Below are 20978 nucleotides of genomic sequence, written 5' to 3'. Positions count from 1 at the left end.
CCTCAGGCCTGGCCCATCCACACATGGCATTGGGTCTGTCCTCAAGACTCACGGAGACTGTGTACTTCCCAGCACCTCTGCCATCAGCCCGGGGAACCAAGCCCCTGGACTGCTCATTCATGGCCCCACCAGGGTCCTCTTTACTTCACGTTCCTCTGCCAGGTCCTTGCAGAGGCCTGGGTGGGCCCCAGGACCACAGGATGGGGCTTCCTGTCACCCATTTAACCTCAGCTCCCAGATTCCATAATCCCACAATTCCATTCTACTCTGCTCCCCATCCCCGGGATCCCCGCTGTCCTTAGAGATGCCCAGCACATCTCTGCCTCAGACCCACGGTTCCTTTCCCTGGATTCGCCCCTTCTCCCCACACCCGCAAAGCTCACTCTTTTCTTGGCTCAGGGCATCCCTCAAGCTCCAAGCAAGGCCATTTCCTGACCCCTATGTAAAGTTTTAAAGTAGATCTGTATGTCCATTCCACTCCATTCTGAGTCTCCATAGTTCTAATCACTTTAGACGTACTTACTTGGTGTGTCCACTAAGTAATAAGGTCCACAAAGACAGGGAGTACTTTTTCCTTCTTATTTATTTATTTTTTGGTGGATACTTCACTATTAATTACTAGTACTTAATACATAGTGCATCCTTTTTTTTTTTTAAAGTACTGGCTTAAAAAAAAAACACCCAGTGAATATTATCACTAGAGGAAATGGAATACACACAGATGTTAATGTGACCTCTATCTCTCTTTCTTTCTTTCCTCCTTCCTTCCTTCCCTTTCCTTTCTTTCTCTTTCTTTCTACCTCCTCTTTCTTCTCTCTCTCTCCCTCCCTCCCTCCCTCTTTTCTACCCTCCCTCTTCTTTCTGTCATTCATTTTTTCATTCTTTCTTTCTTCCTGGTTCTGGGGATTGAACTCTGGGATATTCTACCTCTCAACTATACCCTCAGTGCTATTTTATTTCTTATTTTGAAGCAGGATTTCACTAAGGTATGGAGGGCATTGCTAAGCTGCTGAGGCTGGTCTTGAATATGCAATTCTCCCGTTTTAGCCTCCCCAGCACTGGGATTACAAGCATGTGCCACCACTCCCAACTCCATCCATCCATCCATCCATCCATCCATCCATCCATCCAACCACCCACCCATCCATTTCTTTATTGAACCCAGGAGCATTCTATCTCTGAGACACCCCCGCCCCCAGTCCTTTTTATTTTTTATTTTGAGGCAAGGTGTCATTAAGTTGCTGGCACTGGCCTCGAAACCTGTGATCCTCCTGTCTCGTCAGCCTTTCAAAGACTGGGATTACTGGATTACTGGGGTAGAGTGTGCGCCACGGGCGCCTGACTAATGTGATATCCTTTTAATTAGCTTGCCAGAAGAAGTCTGTACTTGAGACATCTGAAACCAGGAAGAGGAATTCTGTTTCGAATGAAATGGGGGAGAACATTGTGATGGGAGCCGAAAAAGCCAGAACCAGGGAGTTTTAGAAGGTTAAGTTCAAACACACAACCAAACTGGGTTGAAACAAAATCTCCCTCAAATATGAAAGGGTTACATAAGGGAAGCTGAGGACAGACTGGCCCCAGCTCAGATTGCTACCTGCTGGTTTGGGGATTTAATATGCAAATCTTTGGGGAGCTTGGCAAGCCGCATTCTCTTTCATCTGTAATAATCATTAGCCCGAGTTCAAAGCCTTCCAAAGGGGCGGCGTTATCTACATTAAGCCTCCAAGCCCGGGATGAGTTCTGTGGCCAGTTCAGCCTCCCCTCCTCTTTCAGATCCGACACAATTCAGTTTGAATCTCTTGAGTGCATTAAGAAGCCACAGTAATTGTGAGATATGCATTTTTTTTTATCTAAAGGCCGTGTAATTTTTGAATCTTGATAATAAACTGCCAAGGTTATAAGTAGCGCACCATAACCAGATTCCAGAGCCCCTTCTGATGTAAATAAAGCAATTTCCAAAAGAAACGAGGAAAGAAAAGTACATTCTACTCTTTGATAAATACAGAGATGATATAGTGTGTGTATATATATAATATATATGTGTGTGTGTGTGTGTGTGTGTGTGTGTGTGTACCTTCTTTATGTAAGAAATCCACAGCATTTTTGAGAGCAAATTTTATTAATTTTATTATTTAAGGTATTACTTTAAAAGATGTCAGTCTTGCATCTCTGAATCACTTTAGAAGTTTTACCACAAGAAGTTGACTGTAGATTATTTTTTTGAAACTAGAAACGGACAGGGACATTTACCTCTGACCTACATTCCCAGTCTTTTTGTATTTTTATTTTTGTTTTTCTATTAAAATATGAAACAAGGTTTCGCTCAGTTGTTAAGGCTAGTTTCAAACATGTGATACTCCCGTCTCAGCCTCCCAAGTACTGGGATTATAGGCTTACACTGCCATACCCGGTTCTGACTGTAAACTTTCACAGCTTCTTATATTCTTCGCTGAGGACTACCAGTGGTTAAAGGTGTTTGCACACAAACTAAATTGAAAAATAAATATATAATCAATGCAGGCACAGAACAATTTATTTTTCTTTTCTTTAACCTCCGGCATGAGGCGCCCCTCCAGCACCCACGCTGTCAAAGATGGCTGTGACTTTCATGAACTGTAATTGCAACAACATTAAGACTCTGGTAGCTTTAAATATAGCTCCTGACCTTCCGGTGAAAGGCTAACTGCCTTATTTTAATTCAGGAAATAAAATTGCTCACAGTAACTAACAGGATGGAGAATTTCCTTGCATACTTTTACTCTTTGGGGACGAGTAAAATTGGGACAGAAACCTACGTGGGAGCCAGATGTGGTGGCGCGGCACTTGGGAGGCTGAAGCAGGAAGATCACAGTTTCCAGCAATGTGTCCAGACCCTCAGCAACTTAGCGGGACCTTGTTTAAAGACAAAAAATAAAATAGGGCTGATGACACGTGTAGGTTGGTGGTAGAATACCTCTGGGTTCAAACTTCAGTCCAACAAAAAGAAAAAAAAATATTCTAAGCGGAAGAAAGATTGTCTCTTGATTTCTTTTCTTTCTTTTTTTTTTTTTCGGTACTGGGGGTGGAACCCAGAGGCTTTCTACCTCCGGGCTATACTCCCAGACCTTTTTTTTTTTTTTAATTTGGAAACAGGGTCTCACTAAGTTGCTGAGAGCCTCACTCAGTAGCTGAGGCTGGCTGCGATCCTCCTGTCTCAGCCTCCCAAGCGCGGGGATTACAAGCGTGTGCCACCACGCCCGGCTTGTCTCTTGATTTCTAAACCAAGGCAAACGGAGTGGCCGGAAGTGTGCCAGGCTGGATCTGGGACACCTGGATGGCCACGCTGGCTTTGCTACCGTGCGCCCCTGTCCAGCTGCTCATCTCTGTGCGAGGTGACCTCTGGGGCACATTCCACACTCGGCTCCTCGTCCACACACATTGCTGAGGCTGGACGATGCTGCTCGTGTTGGACCAGAAGGACCATTCCAATGGGGTCTTTAGTTGTTGCTGAGGCTGGCCTTCAAACCTGCAATCCTCCTGTCTCAGCCTCCCGAGTACTGGGATTGCAGGCATGCACCAGAGCGCCTGGCTGCGGAACAGAGGGATGTAATTCTAAGGAAAACAGTCTGGGATATGCTACTTTTGTGCAGTACTTGACTAATTAACTATAAGCTTGGCCCAGTGTTGCGAGGACATAGCTAGGAACACTGGCCCCTGCTACATGCAAATCGCTGGGTTAGCCTGTGTATTCAGTGATGGGTACTGGTGCTGTACTGGAAGAGTGAGCGACCCTCTTGACCGCGGGGGATCATTGATACAGTTATTTTTGCCATCTTGCCAATCCCCTCTGGGTTTACTGGGGCTGCCATTCTATCCTTTTTTAGTGACCACATCTCTCCTGCGTCTCCCAAGGTCAAGGCCAGACCTTATTCTTAGTTTCAGAAAAGCAAAGATTCCAGTTTACTCTTCTTCTTTTTTTTTTCAGAGAAAAAGAGGATTATTTAAGAAAGTGAGGGGTACACGTGTAAGGGAGAACGCGGGTGATTCAAGAGGGAGAGAGCGAAGGGGAGAGAGGCAGAAAGAATGAAAGAGAGGGAGCAGGATTCCAGTGTCTTAGAGTGAGCTAAGGTCCTAAAAATTAGTTCTCTGGATGCGCCGGGCGTGGTGGCGCACGCTTGTAATCCCCGCGCTGGAAGGATCACGTAGGTTCGAAGCCAGCCTCGCTGGCTTAAGAGACCCTGTTTCCAAATAAAAATATTAAAAAAATAGGTCTGGGAGTGTAGCATGGAGGTAGAAGGGCTTCCAGGAACCCCAGTACCACCAAAAAAAAAAAAAAAGTTATTTTTGTGCCTATACATTTCTGTATAATTTTTAAATTAAATTTGTGTATGTTATTTTTTTGAAACTTAATGGGAGTTTTGGGAAAGGATTATAGTAAACCTATAGTTTAAATTTTGGAAGGACTAACATCTTTTCCGGGTCCATTCATGAACATGATATGATTCTCTAATTATTCGAGAATTATTTGATTTATTTTGTCCACATCTTGTAATGTTTTTTTCACATCCCATATGTAAATTTATACCTGATTATCTCATTTAATTTGGATTAAATATAAAGTTTATTCAAATTTTATACTTGTATGAAATAGTCGTTTGTGGCTTATAATGTGATAAAGCAATACTCTAATTTAAATGATTATCTTTCCTCCCTCTAAATTATTTGACTAATCATTATAAATGATTAGTTGTTTTTGCATCTGGATAGAGAGTCAGTTTTTTTTTAGGGTTCTTAAAGAATTAATGCTTAGTCTCTGGCTAATATGTTAGTTTGCCTTAGTTCTATTCTTAAAAAATACATATTATATATAACAAAGTAAGAAAGACATCATCTAGGAAGTTCATTAACTCCAGATGCTTTTCTTTTATACTAATTTCTTTTTTAATTACACAAACTTGTTAATAGCATGAATCTCTAGTATTTAATATATCTGCTTTTATGTGCACATGTGAACCTTGGGTATAATCCAAGCACACAAGGAAGAGTCCTATAAGCGAGGCCAAAAGAAAAAGATTGGCTTTCTCTAGCCAGTGAAAAATTAATCAAATAGTTTTGGGGTCTGGGGAAACATTTCAAACTGTAATTAGCCAAGAGAATCTTGCCAAGAGAGTGGTACTGACAAAGGAGTCTCAGCTCACTAAAATTATTTTTGATATATTCCTTCCTCTTTTTCTCTTCACCATTCTTATTTAAGTCATAGGAATCATGCACATTCCTTGTAAAAAGTTAAACAATTCTCAAACATATATAATAAAATGAATAACTCAGATATTGGGTCCTAGTCTCTGTCTTCAGAAAAAAAAATTAATAGCTTAATATTTACTTTTCAAAGTTTTTATTCAATTGGAAGCATGTTCTCATAATATGTAGGTTACATATATTAAAATTAAAGAGTAGAATAATTTATTACATAGCATTTTTAAGAGGACCATAGGTTTCAGACACTATTGGTCGGTCAGTCTGTGGTCCTTGTATCAATTTTATTTTTATTTGTTATTTTGTGATACTGATGATGGAACTCAGGGGCATTCTACCTCTGAGCTACACCTCCAGCCCTATTTTTTTTTTTTTTTTTTGGTGGTACTGGGGTTCCTGGAAGCCCTTCTACCTCCGGGCTACACTCCCAGACCTATTTTATGTTTTATTTGGAAACAGGGTCTCCTAAGCCAGCGCGGCTGGCTTCGAACCTGCACAATCCTCCTGTCTCCACCTCCCAAGTGGGGATTACAAGAGTGCGCCACCACGCCCGGCCTCCAGCCCTATTTTATTCTTTTATTTTGAAACAAGGTCTCACTAAGTTGCAAAGAACCTCACTAGGTTCCTGAGGCTGGCCGAGAAGCTACGATCCTCCTGCCTCAGTCTCACAAGTACTGAGATTACAAGCGTGTGCTACCATGCCCACCTTATATAGAGGCAATTGTTTTGACATTCAAAGTTTTGATATATGAGAAATTATATGGCCTTGTTAATTATAACTAGTCTACTTTTCCTCTCATTTTAACTCTAAGTCAATAAATAATGGGTAGATCTCATTGGTTTAATGGCTGCAGAATACACTTTGCTACCAGTACACAATAATCTATTTTAAACATACCCAAATTAATAGCCAAAATATTTCAATTTTTTTCTAACAGAAATTGTATTATAGTGAAGACCTCGTGTATGTCTTTATGCTAAAAAAAACATGCAAATGTTTTTGGGTGACAGGCTTCAAAGTGAGATTGTCAAGTAATATGCCACACCTTTAGATGTTTTTTATTATTCCCAAATTGGTTTTAGAAAGGTTATTCAGAGCCGGGCGCGGTGGCGCACGCTTGTCATCCCAGCATTTGGGAGGCTGAGACCGAAGGATCGCGGTTCGCGGACAGCCTCGGCTACTTAGTGAGGGCCTCCACAACTTAGTGAGACCCAGTTTCAAAATAAAGAATAAAAAATAGGACAGGGGGTGTAGCTCAGAGGTCAAATGCCCCTGGATTCCATCCCCAGACCTGCAAAAAGAAAGGTTATTCAGAATCGCAAACCCTTTTAGAGCTTAGGAAAATGCCCCGTTCTGCTATATTCCACTCTATAAATTTCAGATGTATATTTTATGTTTATGAACTTCTTTTTTAAAGAAAAGAACACACACACACACACACAAAACAAAGTAAATGGACTGATTCAGTTATTTCACATGTACAAGTAAATACCCACTGTTTAAGGAGACAGTCCAAATTTATAACTGAGACAGGCATGCGCCCAGCTTAAGTGACCAAGGGCATGTCGATATTTTTGGAAAGATTGAAACCACCTAATACAGGGGTTGGGATATGACTGTCTAGACTGGTTCTTTCTTAAGGAATCTTTTGAAAATGTTTGTTTAAAGTGCTATGTTCAAGTGTCTTGGGGTGGGGGAGGGGAGACCGGACAACACGGTGTTCAGTGCTCACAGCTTTAATTAGACCTGAGCTTGTTTCTGCTTGCTTGCTGGTCCCTACCTACCGGCTCTCTTTCTTCAAGTCATTCTTGTTTTTATAGAATAGATGAAATGAAAAAGTTAAAAGTTTTGGCACATGCCATATGAAATCTTTAGGAATTTCTTAATAGAAAGTTTCACTAGAATACGCTGAAATACTTCTGAACACTTCTGAACATCCTAATTATATAGAAATAATCATAATTTAATTGGTTATTTATTTAAATACTCCCCAAAACATTGTGAACCCAGAAATGGATTGCTTTCATTCTCTCTCTTCTCTCTCTTCTCTCTCTTCTCTCCCTCTCTCTCTCTCTCTCTCTCTCTCTCTCTCTCTCTCTCTCTCTCTTCCTCTCCTCTCCTCTCCTTCTCTCCTCTCTCCTCTCTCCTCTTCCTCTTCCTCTTCCTCTTCCTCTTCCTCTTCCTCTTCCTCTCTCTCTCTCTCTCTCTCTCTCTCTCTCTCTCTCTCTCTCTCTTTTTGTAGTACTTGGGATTGAACCCAGGGACATTCTACCTCTGAGCTACACACACACCATCCCATTTTATTTTTTATTTTGAAGTAGAGTTTTCGTTGCAGAGTCTTGCTGAGTTGCTGAGGCTGGCGGTAAACCTGCATTCATCCTGTCTTAAGATTAGAGGAGTGGGCCACCATGTCTGGCATACTGTTTTCATTTTTAAAGACAACCCACAAAAGCTTAAGGGGCCTCTTCATTTTTGGTAGGGTAATGGCTGTTGTTTCTTTTTTTAGAATGAAATAACTTAATTTAAAGCTTCTGTAGAGCTTTGCAATTTGCATGTACACAATGAATTGCTCATTTAATTTATTCAGTCCCACAGGGGGAAAAATGATTAGGATCCATTTTACAAAGACAGGAGGACGACTGCCTTTTAGGTAGTCTCATTTTTTGCTTGGTAAACATAAATAAATCATCATCTGTAAATTACCATCTACAAAAGCAAGCGGAAACTAGAAATCAAATTCTTGTTTTCCTAGGTGGCTTTCAACTTCGTGGCATATCAGAAACATACTTAATATCCCCACGTAATGCCGAGTAATTGCATGATTTCTAACGGGAACATTCCAGGTCCTCAGGAGAATATGCTTTTAAAAATCCGATCGTATTAATTTCCTCCTTGAAACCCTACAAATGCTTTCAACGGTTTCTCCATCGAGCTACAAAATAATCCATTTGGAAAATTGAATTTCGTTAATTTGCAATTGTTTCCCAAGTTGTTAATGCAAAACTCTTATCGTAGCAAATTAAAATTTTAAAGTATGACCACTTTGTTAATTGTTGGCTGTTAAACACTTATTTCAATGAATACTTTCATTTATGATGAATAAGACATCTGGGGTCTGGCTTTAAACAGGCACAGTGATTTCACCTCCATTTTTGGGAATTCCTGATGGGAAGGCATACTTAAAGACTTATCGGGATTCTAGGACAGGATTGGGTGTTTCTTTTCTCTAATGGATCTTGGGTACTTTGAGTGTTTGACACTGAGAAAACTAGATTCCAAGAACTATATGGTAAGTAAGTAGTTCTTATGTCTCTTTCCCTTCCTCTCCATCCCAACCAAAGTGAGTCTCAAGTATGAATTGTCCAGCTGTCCACTGGGCTTTCTTGGCCTCATTTCCTGTCCTCAGGACCTGCTCCTGTCTTCTGCGTATGGCCCAGCAGCTGCATGTGGCGGGACTCCAGGGTGTGCTGTCCTCAAAGAGGCCATATGTCCCTGGCCTATAATCCTAGTACTTGGGAGGCTGAGACAGGAGGATTGCAAGTTCAAGTCCAGCCTCTGAAACTTAGCAAGGGCCCTCAATTACTTAGCCAGACTCTGTTTCAAAATAAAAACAAATAAATAAAAAGGGGCCGGGTGTGGCGGCGCACGGCTGTAATCCCCACGTTTGGGAGGCGGAGACAGGAGGATTGCGCAGGTTCGAAGTCAGCCTTGCTGGCTTAAGAGACCCTGTTTCCAAATAAAAATAATATAAAATAGGTCTGGGAGTATAGCCCGGAGGTAGAAGAGTTTCCAGGAACCCCAGTACCACCAAAAAAAAGCAGGGGGGAAGGAGGGGCTGGGGATGTAGCTTAGAGGTAGAATGCCCCTGGGTTCAATCTCATGCTGCCAAAAATAAAAAAAAAAAGAAATAAAGAAAAGCTAAGAAAAAGAACTAGGTAAATGTTCGCCTCTACTGTACTAGTATAGTTTCTGTGTGTAAGGTCACAGCTAGTACTAGTATGGTGTCTGTTGTGTAAGGTCATGCAACTGTCCCATAGGCGAGGCGCAGGGGCCTTTTTGTAGGTCTGGGAGCCTTTGGAGCCTGGTAGATTATTAGCATATTATTACCAATTATTATTAGGTTCCAGACTCTCTCCCCTCTGTGGCCGCATAGGCTTGGTCTCAATAATCATCCGTTGGAGTCCGCCTGCCCGGGGCTTAACCCTGGCTTTGCTGCTGACGTTGCTGTGCCCCAGTCCTCTGCTTTTATAGCAGACATGGCAGCAGTGTCTACTGCAGGAGTTAGACCTTTCATTTAACAAGTCCTTTTAAAAGATATGCTTTCCTTAGCTGTGTGCGGCGGTGCACGCTTCTGATCCCAGCACTCGGGAGGCTGAGACCGGAGGATCAGGGTTTGCGGACAGCCTCAGCTACTTAGTGAGGCACTCCACAACTTAGTGAGACCCGGTTTCAAAAGTTAAAAAAAGAATAAAAAAATAGAGCAGGGAGTGTAGCTCAGAGATCGAATGCCCCTGGGTTCCTTCCCCAGACCCGCAAAAGAAAAAGAACATATATTCTTTCCTTGGTACACTGTAATTGTGAATAAAATTGAAGTTTGGAGCAATAGAAATAGCCATGTAGTTGGTGGGCATTTAACAAGTTTTTAAAGAGGGTCTACCCTGTGTGGGCACAGTCCTTAGCACCGTGACACAGTGGTAGAAATGAAGATAGCCCCCTGCCCTGCTCTTGGAAGAAAGAGACAGGTGTCAAGGAAATGTGTGCAGAGAACGCAGAGTGTCGTGGGGCACCTGCTAACCACCGCGGAGGAGACTAAAGGGGGAATGGGGGCGGCGAGTGTCGGAGGAGGGGGTCATGGTTTCCAATGGCACCATGGGCAGGTAGCATGTGAGGAGCTGGGGGAGAGCGGGACGCAGCCAGTGACACATGGAGGGGAGGTGTGTCCAGGCCAAAGAACAGCAAGTGTGAAGACCTTGGGCAGGGAGCGCGCTTGCTCAGCGGGCCGGAGGAGGCTCCATACCTGAGACGGATCGGGGAGGCCTTTAGAGAGGCCCCAGTTGGGTTTTGAAGATGATAACGTCAGTTGTGTGTTGACTTCATCTCAGTCGAGTTGTGTTGCTTCTGTACAGTGACCTCTAGCAAGGTCATTAGGGCAATGAGACTGGGTTCGCAGAGTGGCGGTTAGGAGCTCTCTGAAAGTTCCAAGAACTGTCCACGAGAGAAGCAGGCCCCGGGGTGCAGCCTCCTTCCCTTAGCTGTGGGAAGGGTGCCATTTCTTTTAGAGGAACTCAGAGTGTGTGGGAGGGAAACACGTGGATGGAATTTATCTTGAGACAAGCGAATACATTTCTTTTCAGATTGAGTTTTCAGGCAGCGCCATCCATCCCACATCTAATCACATGCTGGAGCCAAAAAGCACACCCCCAACCAAGTAGCCTTCTGTCGCTTCCTGCGCTGCTGGGGAAAGGCGAGCCGGACCGCCCTTGCCATCTGCCCAGAGTCTCTGTTGAAGGCAGGATGCTGCGAGGCAGGGGTGGGGGGACTCGAAGGTCCTGCTCCTCATGGAAGGCAGGAGCCACCACACGCCTGCATCCCCGTATCCCTTCTCAGTAGGTGTCAGAAATGTAACATAGGTGGAACCCCAACTTCACCCATGTTGGGTTATTGCAGCGTCCTCAGTAAGCCTAGTCAGGAGTCTTGGTTGTGATGACAGCCAGCTGGCTGTCCTGCTGAATGAGACTGATGACACTTGCAAAGCTCTGGTGGCACGGTTCCCTTCCCCAGCAGGCATCCTGGGAGTACAGCCGTTCACCTAGTGACACAGCTAAGTGAAAACTCAGAACGACGGTGGCCAAGGGCGCGGGGGCTGCGTGGTGGACTTTTACAGCAGCTGCACGCAGAACAGCCCAGAGAGTGGGACTGGTTCGCCTGATTAAATGCAGTAGTTACACATTTTTTGAAATAGAAAAGGTGAAGGAAGAGGAGGAGGAGGAGGAGGAGGAGGAGGAGGAGGAGGAGGAGGAGGAGGAGGAGGAGGAGAAGCCGGGCATGGTGGCACACGCCTGTAATTTCAGTATTTGGGAGGCATAGATGGAGGATCGCAAGTTGGAAACCAGCCCCGCCCGGCAACTTAGAGGACTTTCAACAACCTAGAGAGACCCTGTTTCAAAACAAAACAAACACAAATAAAATAATTAAAAGAAAAAAGAGTGCAGGGGTATAGCTTGGAAGTAGAACGTACCCCCCCCACATAAATAATAAATAATTAGTAAATAAAAGTAAATAAAACATTTTGGTAGTGAACTTTGTGTATGTGAGTCAGATGACAGAAAGAATTTCTACCTGTTTTCTAGCCAGAAAGTAGTGCTGTGATGATACAGGTGAATCCTGGTATTTGTCAAGATGGTGTATGGGAATGGCGGTAATTCACTTTCAGATAGTTCAGCCGGGATCCGGCGTGTGCAGATGTGTGTGTGTGTGTGTGTGTGTGTGTGTGTGTGTGTGTGTGTACATGGGCACACGCATTCACTAATTTATATGTCAGGAGCGAGATAAGCAAGTAATTCAAGGCGGGAGAAGGTGCTCACCGTGCGGGTTTTGGGTGGAAGGCATATAGTGCTGTGCATTGTACTAATCTTTTGGCTTCTCACCATTTGAAAAGATTCAAAATAAAATGTGTGGGGGGAAAGTCTTAAACACGATATTTCTGGAGAAAAAAGCAGAAGAGAGAATATTTAAAAAGTCTCCTTTTCTTTTTTAAAAATTTTCGTTGTTTCAGCCGGGCGTGGTGGCGCACTCTTGTAATCCCCGCGATTGGGAGGCGGAGACAGGAGGATCGTGTGGGTTCGGAGCCAGCCTTGCTGTTTTAAGAGACCCTGTTTCCAAATAAAAATATAAAATAGGTCTGGGAGTGTAGCCCGTGGGAGTGTAGCCCGGAGGCGGAAGGGCTTCCAGGAACCACAGTACCACCAAAAAAAAAAAAAATCTTTAATTTTTTTATGCTTTCATTGGTGCATTACAGCCTCACATCGTAATGTAAATCATGTTGTCAGTGACTTAAATGCGCATGCTCTTGGTGCCGCCCCAAATATTTCTTTTTAAGTGGAGCATTTAATAAAAAAAAAGACTGAAGTATTTCCCCAAATATGAGCCATAGTAATTAATGTAGTTGATTTAAGATTGATATAAAAATCATAGGTTGGCTATAAATATGATAATACCATTGTATGTTTCTTAAAAATAAATTATATGTTTCCAGTAGAGGTATATCTGAAATGAAAGCAAACAAGAGTTTAAAAATAAAATGGGAGCCTGACACAGTAGTGTGTATAATCTCAGGACCTGGAAGGCTGAGACAGGAGGAACCAAAGTTGGCAGCCAGCCCCAGCAACTTAGCCAGACCCCATTTCCAAAAGAAAAAAAAATCAGTAAAAGAGTGTAAGGGGTGTATTTTGAAGGTAGAATGTCTCTGAGTTCAGTCCCCAGCACCACAATAAAACACATACATAAAATATGCACATTAACACATGGGATACTGCACAAAACCCCAAGTTTCTTCTATATTTAACAACATTGATGAATCTCAAAAGAGTGATATTGGAAGAAAGAATTCTTCACACCAAAATATCTATCTATCTATGTATACAAATATGAGTTCATTTAATTTTTAATTACTTAATTAATTTTTTTTTGGCACTGGGGATTGAACCCAGAGGCATTGCACTTCTGAGAATAACCCTGAGACCTATTTGATTTTTTATTTCAAGACAGGGTCTCACTAAGTTTCTGAGGCTGGCCTGGAACCTGCCATCCTCCTGTCTCAGCCTCCCAAGTACTGTGACTACCGGTGTGCGCCACCACACCTGGCTTCGTTGAGTTGTGCAATGACACAGGTAAGCAGTGCTGACAGAGGTCAGGGCAGTGAGTTTGGGTGTGGGAGGTGCGGTGTTTACAGCTGACCAGAAAGAGGTGGTACTGACGTAAGTGTGCACGTAGGTTGACCCGGCTGGCGGCCACCGGCGGTGTGCACAGGTAGGGAGGGCTTCGCACGGCCTTGAGGCTCTGTTCTTCCCTGGATGAGCTTGATCCACAAAACCTGAGACCCAGAGGTGTCTGGCAGTGTCCCCGCCCCAAGTGGCAGCCTGGGCTTTAATGCCATGGCGACCTGTGTGTGGTTTGAGGAGCCATTTCCTTTGACATTTTAAGGGTCCGGTAGGGAAGATGAGTTTTGTTCACATTGTCTTCTTTTGAATGGACAAGTGCTTTATTTAGAACTTGAGATGTACCTCTGCTGTTTGCCTACTTTCAAGAGATAGATTTTTAAGAAGTAGTTTATCATTTTCAGGAAAATCTTCTAACATATTATCCCCCGGTGGGTTTGTATCTTCAGTTTAATTCATTTTTTTTTAAATTTTCCCAGCCAGGCATCTCTTCATGCATGCATGCATGCATGCATTCACTCATTTCTTGCTTGTTAATTGTTTTTAAAGAACACAAACTATGGAATATAGAATTAGAAAAAGCAGCCATTTTGAAGCCAGAACTTCTCCATTATAATGTCCCCCCCCTCTCATCTGTGACATAATAATTAAGTTACTTCTTTGATTTTTACTTTATTCCTCAGTGTAATTTACTTAATAACAACACCAAGTTTATTACATCATCCAGAGAATTGCCTATCACATTTTAGTCATCCAGTGCTCTGTGGCTGGTGGAGCTAAGGCACTTCCTTCTGAGAAGTGAATTTGTAACACACTATTGGGGAGAGGACGGTGCGTTTTATTTCTCCATTTAATTAGACTAGCCTACTTCTGTGTAATGGTACAGTGTGTAAGGTTTTCTTTGGGAAATGTTTTTTCTTGGCATGTGCATGTGTGTGTGTGTGTGTGTGTGTGTATGTGTGTATGCATTACTAGAGGTTGAACCCAGGGTCATTCTACCTCTAAGCTTCACACCTAGATGATGATGGTGATTTTTTGCGGGTCTGGGGGTGGAACCCAGGGGCATTCGACCTCCGAGCTACACCCCTTGCCCTATTTCTGTTTTTTATTCTTTATTTTGAAACCGGATCTCACTGAGTTGCGCAGGGCCTCACTAAGTAGCTGAGGCTGTCCGCGAACCGCGATCCTCTGGTCTCAGCCTCCCGAGTGCTGGGATGACAAGTGTGCGCCACCACGCCTGGCATTATTATTATTATTATTATTATTATTATTATTATTATTGTTGTTGTTGTTGTTGTTATTTGTTTGTATTCTGGCATTCTGGCATGGGGCTGTAACTATTTTCTGTATTTCTATTTTTTAATAAACTTCTTTAAATCTTCAAAAAAATAAAATAAAACTGATAAGCAATATCCCGGAAGAATTCCCTGATTCTTATATATTCAGGTAGGAAATCCGGCCTCTTTCATAGAAGAATAATATCAGTGCACAGTAGGATTGGAGAGAAAGCCTCTGAAAATTCTCGGCAAAATGGAAATCCCAGGGTATATTAGCCAATATCTGTTGTAACAAGAATTCCAACGACTTTGTAGCTGGCAGCGGCACTTTCTTATCTTTCGCCCTTGTTACAGAAGGGGTCTGGCTGGCTGGGGCTACACTGCGCACAGCTGGATTAGTTTGACTCAGTTGGGATTTACTGCTTTGCAGAGATCCAGGGAGAAGGAGGGGGAGGTTGTTCTCACAGTAGAGGGCTGAAGCTCAAAGAAGGAGGAACCAACTCATTACAAATACATTTATAGCATCTTCTCGAACATGGCTTAGGTACATGCTCTTGACTAAAGCCAGGGATACGGCCAATTTCAAAGTTGTCAGGGAAGATCTGGATGGGCTGGAGGGAACGAATCATTATGCATATATAATCTGGGACAGAAAATGAAGTTAGTAAAAGCTTCAATTGGCACATTAAAAAAAAAAAAAAACGAAAATGAAGTTTGCTGTGAACTGCAGAATTTGACTTTGTTTTGGTTTAAACACTTCAAAGCCCAGCGTGGTGATGCATACCTGTAATCCCAGTACCCATGAGCCTGAGACAGAAGGATCACGGGTTCTAGGACAGCCTCAGCAATGTAGCCAGGCCCTTGGCAACTTAGCAAGACCCTGTTTCAAAGTAAAATAATACGATAGGGTTGGGGGTATAGCTCAGAGGTAGAATACCCTCAAATTCAATTCCCAGTGCCATAAATAAATAAATATTTCCAAATTCTACTGAGAGAATCATTTTTGCCAGGATTTCCCTTTACCCTATCTTTTCCATCCTCTATGCTAAAAAGTACACATTGTTCAGAAGAGAATTTCCTCGTGAGATTTACATTTGTTGCCAACTGGAATTTCAAAGACTTTCCGTGATCCTTGAGTTTCCAGTTATTCTGTGATGCCTTTGATATTAAATGACCCCAGGATAATAATCTGAAGTCAGATTATTTATGAATCTGGGCTCTTGAAAGGAAATACCAAATTTCTGTAGAAAATCCAGTATTTCCAGCCTGTTTTCTTCCTTCCTTCCTTCCTTTTTTTCCCTTCCTTCCTTCTCTTCCTCTCTCTCTACTCTTCTTTCCTTTCTTTCTTCTCTCTCTCTGTTTCTCTGTCTCTGGGTAACGGGGATTAATTCCAGGGACATCCCCAGTCTTATTTTTTATTTATTTATTTATTATTTATTATTTATTATTTATTTATTTATTTATTTAGTGGTACTGGGGGTGGAACCCAGGGGCTTTCTACCTCCAGGCTATACTCTCAGACCTATTTTATACCTTATTTGGAAACAGGGTCTCACTAAGTCGCTGAGACCCTCACTAAGTAGCTGAGGCTGGCTTCGAACCTGCGCGATCCTCCTGTCTCAGCCTCCCGAGCGCGGGGATTACAAGTGTGCGCCACCGCGCCCGGCTTTGATATTTATTTTTAATCAGGGTCTCACTAAGTCAAGAAGGGCCTTGCTAAATTGCTTGAGGCTGACCTCAAATCTGCGATCCTCCTGTCTCAGTCTTCCAAGTACTGTGGTTACAAGTGTGCGCCACCACGCCTGGCTTGATATTTTCAGTTACACAGATATTTATGATTTTCTTTGATAGCTGGCTACAGATTTTAGATCTATAGATCTTAAATATATTCCAGAGAAAGTAAACACAGCTGAGAAACTGAAGAGGTCACATGATTAAATTGAAAGAACATCCAGTTAGCGGTCCAGAAGTAACTAGACATTATTTTAGTTTCTTTTTGGTTCTCTGTTTTAATGTAGTGATTGCAGAGAAGGGCAGATAAAAACCCTTAAATTCAACTTATAGACCCTCTCATATCAGAGAGTTTGACTTCCCTTTCTTTTCTGACCCCCAAATCCTCTGCTGGTGGTAATAAAACGGGATCTCATGTTGGTCCTCTTTTTCCAACAGTTCTTTGTCTTTTCAGTTATAATTCTCAGAGATATTTCAGGTCTCACATATGACACTTTATTGTCCTTCTCACTTGGGAAATACAATTGGGGAATGGAGAGAAAAGGCCAACAGGAAACAAATCCCCCGTGCAGCCTGGGGACCTTTGGGATAGCAAGTGGAGACCAGCCTCGGCCAGGGTTCTGTTGCCATCCTGGGTCAGGCCTCTGCCGAGCAGACAAAGATGATTCCCAGTGCTTTTACAACCTAACTGATCATCCCCTGGGCTCTTGATTCAGTAGGAATGTAAGTAAAAATAAAGGCAATTTCAAAAAAGCAGAATCAGGTCAGTAGCAGTAGATTCATGCTGTCTTCCCTAAATTTTAGTTCTTTGGCTTTTTTTATTCATTGATATTTTTGTTGTGATCAGTCTCGTCTCAACTCTTGACTTAATAATTTGCTTTAAATTAGCTCAGTATTTTTTGTTTGTTTGTTTGGTTGGTTACTGTGAATTGAACCCAGGGCCTTTCTACCTCTGAGATATGCCCGCAGCCCTTCTTACTTTTTATTATGAAAAAGGGTCTTGCTAAGTTGCCTGGGATCTTGCTAAATGTCTGAGGCTGGCCTAGAGCCTATAATCTTCCCGGCTCAGCCTCACAAGTACTGGGATTACAGGTCTGTGCCACCACACACAGCCATCTTCAGCTTTTACATAGGAAAGTATTTCTTCTTTGTGTTGGGGACAGTTTTGTAAGACCTGGTGTTCTTGGTTGGCAGAGGCTTTTGTTTGCTGGTTTGTTCTTTCTTTGTGTGGTTTGAATATATTGTTCATATTTCTTCCGACCTTTTTGGGACAGTGTTGTGATGGTCCCCTTGGCTTTCTTCTTGCTCCATTCAACATTCGGTCTTTAACTTTTCGGCAGTTTGGTTGTGACGTGTTGTGCTGTGGACTTCTTTGATTTATCCTACCTGGCATCCACTGGGCTTATGTATTAGGGTGACAATTTCCTTCCCCATGTTTGGGAAGATTTGGGCCATTATTGTTTCAGCTATGCTTTCAGCCTCTTTGTCTCTGCTCTGGAACTTTTTTATTCCTGATGCAATTGGTTGGCTTGATGGTATTCTATAGGTCCATTAGGGTTTTGTTCATTGTTTTTATTTTTTTCTTCTTCTCTAGTTGGATAAGTTCAAGTGATCTGTTTTTCAGTTTGTTAGTTATTCCTTCTGCTTGATTAAATCTGCTGTGTAGCCTTGCTTGTGAATCATTTTACTGTTACGTATTCCTCAGTTCTCAAGTTTCCCTTTGGTCCTTTTCCTCTTTGTGACTATCCTCTTGGGTCATGCATCGTTTTTCTGAGCTATTTGCATATTTATGATACTTACTTTGAATTCTATGTTAGGTGATTGATATAACTGTTCTTTAAGATCAATTTCTGGATATTGATTTTGTTCCTTTGATCGGGCCTTGTTTCCTTGTTTCTTTATGTGTCTTTTATAACTTTGTGTTGAGAGCAGCACATTTGAGAAAACAATGACCTAATCAAGTCTTTATGGACAGGATTCATATAGGAGCAGATTACACGTCTGTATGGTAAAGATTCTCAGCTGGGCGTGGTGGCGCGTGCTTGTAATCCCAGCATTCGGGAGGCTGAGACCAGGGGATCGCGGTTCGTGGACAGCCTCAGCTACTTAGTGAGGCCCTCCGCAACTTAGTGAGACCCTGTTTCAGGATAAAAAGTAAAAAAAATAGGGCAGGGCTGTAAATCGGAGGTCAAATGCCTCTGGGTTCCATCCCCAGACCCGCAAAAAAAAAAAAAAATAAATAAATAAAATAAAATAAAAGATTCTCTATGGCTAGAGATTCTGGAGACAGCTCAAACTTTTATTTTATTTTTTTCTCATGTGTCTTTTCTGGGGTCATGCATGTAAATTCCCCATTAGAGCATTTGCCAGTTTGGGGTCAGGAGCCTGTAATCTCTTGCTCATTCATCTGTTTTCTGCAGATTTTCTGAAGCAGCAAGAAGCTGCCCACTGTTGTTCTCAGTAGTCTACAAACTTCAGGAGTTTTCACCTGATCACATCGTGTTGAGCTGTGGGAGGAGATAGAATAGAGAGAGTTGGTTTGTTAGATTTTGTTGCTGGCTTCCATGCCCATGGTTTCTTCACTCCCTTGCAGTACGGGGGCCACAGAGCCAACTTCCCAACGTCTCACCGAGGAAACTGGCCTGAGCCTGGAGCTTCCTACTCTGCCGTCTTGCTCGCATTAACCCTTGCCATCAGTCAAGAATAGCTGGGGTATCTTTGTTAAAAGTAGTTTTGTCAATGCTAGAGAATGATTCCTTGGTATGATAGAGGACTCCAATAGTTAAAAAAAAATGGGTTTAACTTTTTCACCCTGTGAAATATTGTGCATTTGAAATACTTAAAATCAACTTTGATGCATGGAAAATTCTCTTATTTTCTAATGCTAACTATAAGATTTACTGAGACATTAAAGAAAAATCTGAAATCAAAAGATCTGGGGGAACTGGGCATAGTGTAACACACTTGTAATCCTAGTACTTGGGTTTTTTTTTTTTTTGGTGCCACTGGGGTTCCTGGAAACCCTTCTACTTCCGGGTTACACCCCCAGACCTATTTTTATATTTTTTATTTGGAAACAGGGTCTCTTCAGCCAGCACTGCTGGCTTCGAACCTGAGCAATCCTCCTGCCTCCGCCTCCCAAGCACGGGGATTACAAGCGTGTGCCACCATACCTGTCGTACTTGGGGTTTTGAAATGAGGGGATTGCAGGTTTGAGGCCAGACTCAGTAACTTGGCAAGGCTTTCAGCAACTTAGAAGGACCCTGTTTCATTATAATAAATAAAATAGGGCTGGGGGTATAGCTGCGAGGTAGAATTGCTCCTGGATTCAATCCACAGCACTACAAAAGAAAATGGATCTGGGTGGGGGGACTGCATCTCTCCCTCCCTCCCTCCCTCCTTCCCTCCCCCCCCCTCTCACACACACACACACACACACACATGCACACACACGTGTATATGTGCATGTGTATATGTGCCTGCACGTGTTTATTGAAATATAGTTCTGAGCTAGGCACAAATTGTGGCTCTAGAACCCTGTCCTCCTTTACCATATACAATCATGACCCTGCCTGCTCTGTGAACACTCACCTCCCCCGCCCCCAAGCAGGGGTGTCGTGTTGCTTATTATCCAAGCCAATTTCTAGAATGGGTAATTGTGTTCTGACTCATACAATTCCCCTCCATTTCCTGACTCTTTCCGATGACTTATGTCTTCCTCTTTGCCCTTAATGGACCTGTAATGAAGTCACATATTTCAAAGCCATGGCCCTTTTTCAGGCTAGAGTGGGACTACTCTAAAATAACGTCTCAGTAGAGGGTTGGTATAAAGCCTGGCACACACACATACCCTGCTTCTATCCCCAGAGAAAAACCAGCGAAAAGAAAGAAGTCTTTAACTGAGAAACAACTTTGAAGGTAAAAATCCTCCAGGCTGAAAGTTCATATTTACTTACCTAATTTTGCAATGTTGGAGATTGAATTCACGGCCTTCCACATGCTGAGCAAATGTTCTGCACTGAGCTACATCCTGAGCTCCTTACATTTCTTTAAATCTGGGTCTTTCTTAGGGTCTTACTAAGTTGTCCAGCCTGGCCTCAAACTTGTAATCCTCCTGCTTCCATGTAGCAAGGAGTTAGAATTACAGGAACATGCCTCTGTGTCCCGCTTGGGCTGGGAGATTTCACAATCAGTCACTGATGTTTCAGATGGAGTAAAAACACGGGCTTTGGGGGCCCTGAGCTTTGTGCAGATATTGTCAGTGGGTTAGCTTAGTGCCACCATTTCCCAGCTGTGAACTTGACTGTGTGACTTCCATTTTTTCTCGGGCTCAACATCCTCATCTGAAAATGATCATGTAACATTCATCTCCAAGACTCTTACCAAGAGAAAATGAGATGTTCAGTTCAAAAGTTCTGAGCACAGTGGGCCGCACATGGCCAGGGCTTAGTCAATGCCTGCTCGCTGTGAGATGACTTAGCCCTCGAGAAGTCATCACCAGGTGACCGAGGTCTAGCTGGGAGCTGGACAGAGAAACAGATGGAAGACAACGATGCCTCATAATGTCCAGCAGGAGTGGGGGCTTGGAGAAGGGACGCGGTCATTCACAGCGAGGTGGGGGTGAGCTTCCCAGGACTGGACCTTGAAAGAAAGGTCCACTTTCCCTGGAGGAAGGAGGCCAGAGAGAGGTGCTTAGCTGTGGAAGCTCTTTGCAGGTCAGTGTCTGGGTGAGTTTGGACTTTAGTTCATACAGTCTGTTGAGCAATCATTGAGTTTCCTCCATGTGATGGACTC

The 20978-nt window shown here is 42.9% G+C and overlaps 1 protein-coding gene across 2 annotated transcripts in view; it reads left to right on the top strand.

Annotated features, from left to right (window-relative positions):
• Nucleotides 1-20978, top strand: part of DOK5 (docking protein 5) — a gene marked incomplete at both ends in the record, with an annotated part of 129393 nt that overhangs the window by 62113 nt on the left and 46302 nt on the right. The gene's annotated exons all lie outside the window — the stretch shown is intronic.

The sequence above is a fragment of the Muscardinus avellanarius genome, assembly GCF_963383645.1.
Source record: "Muscardinus avellanarius genome assembly, chromosome: 19".
NCBI classification, from domain to species: Eukaryota; Metazoa; Chordata; class Mammalia; order Rodentia; family Gliridae; genus Muscardinus; species Muscardinus avellanarius.
Note: the sequence above shows the minus strand (reverse complement) of the source record. Positions and strands in the feature narration are given on the sequence as shown.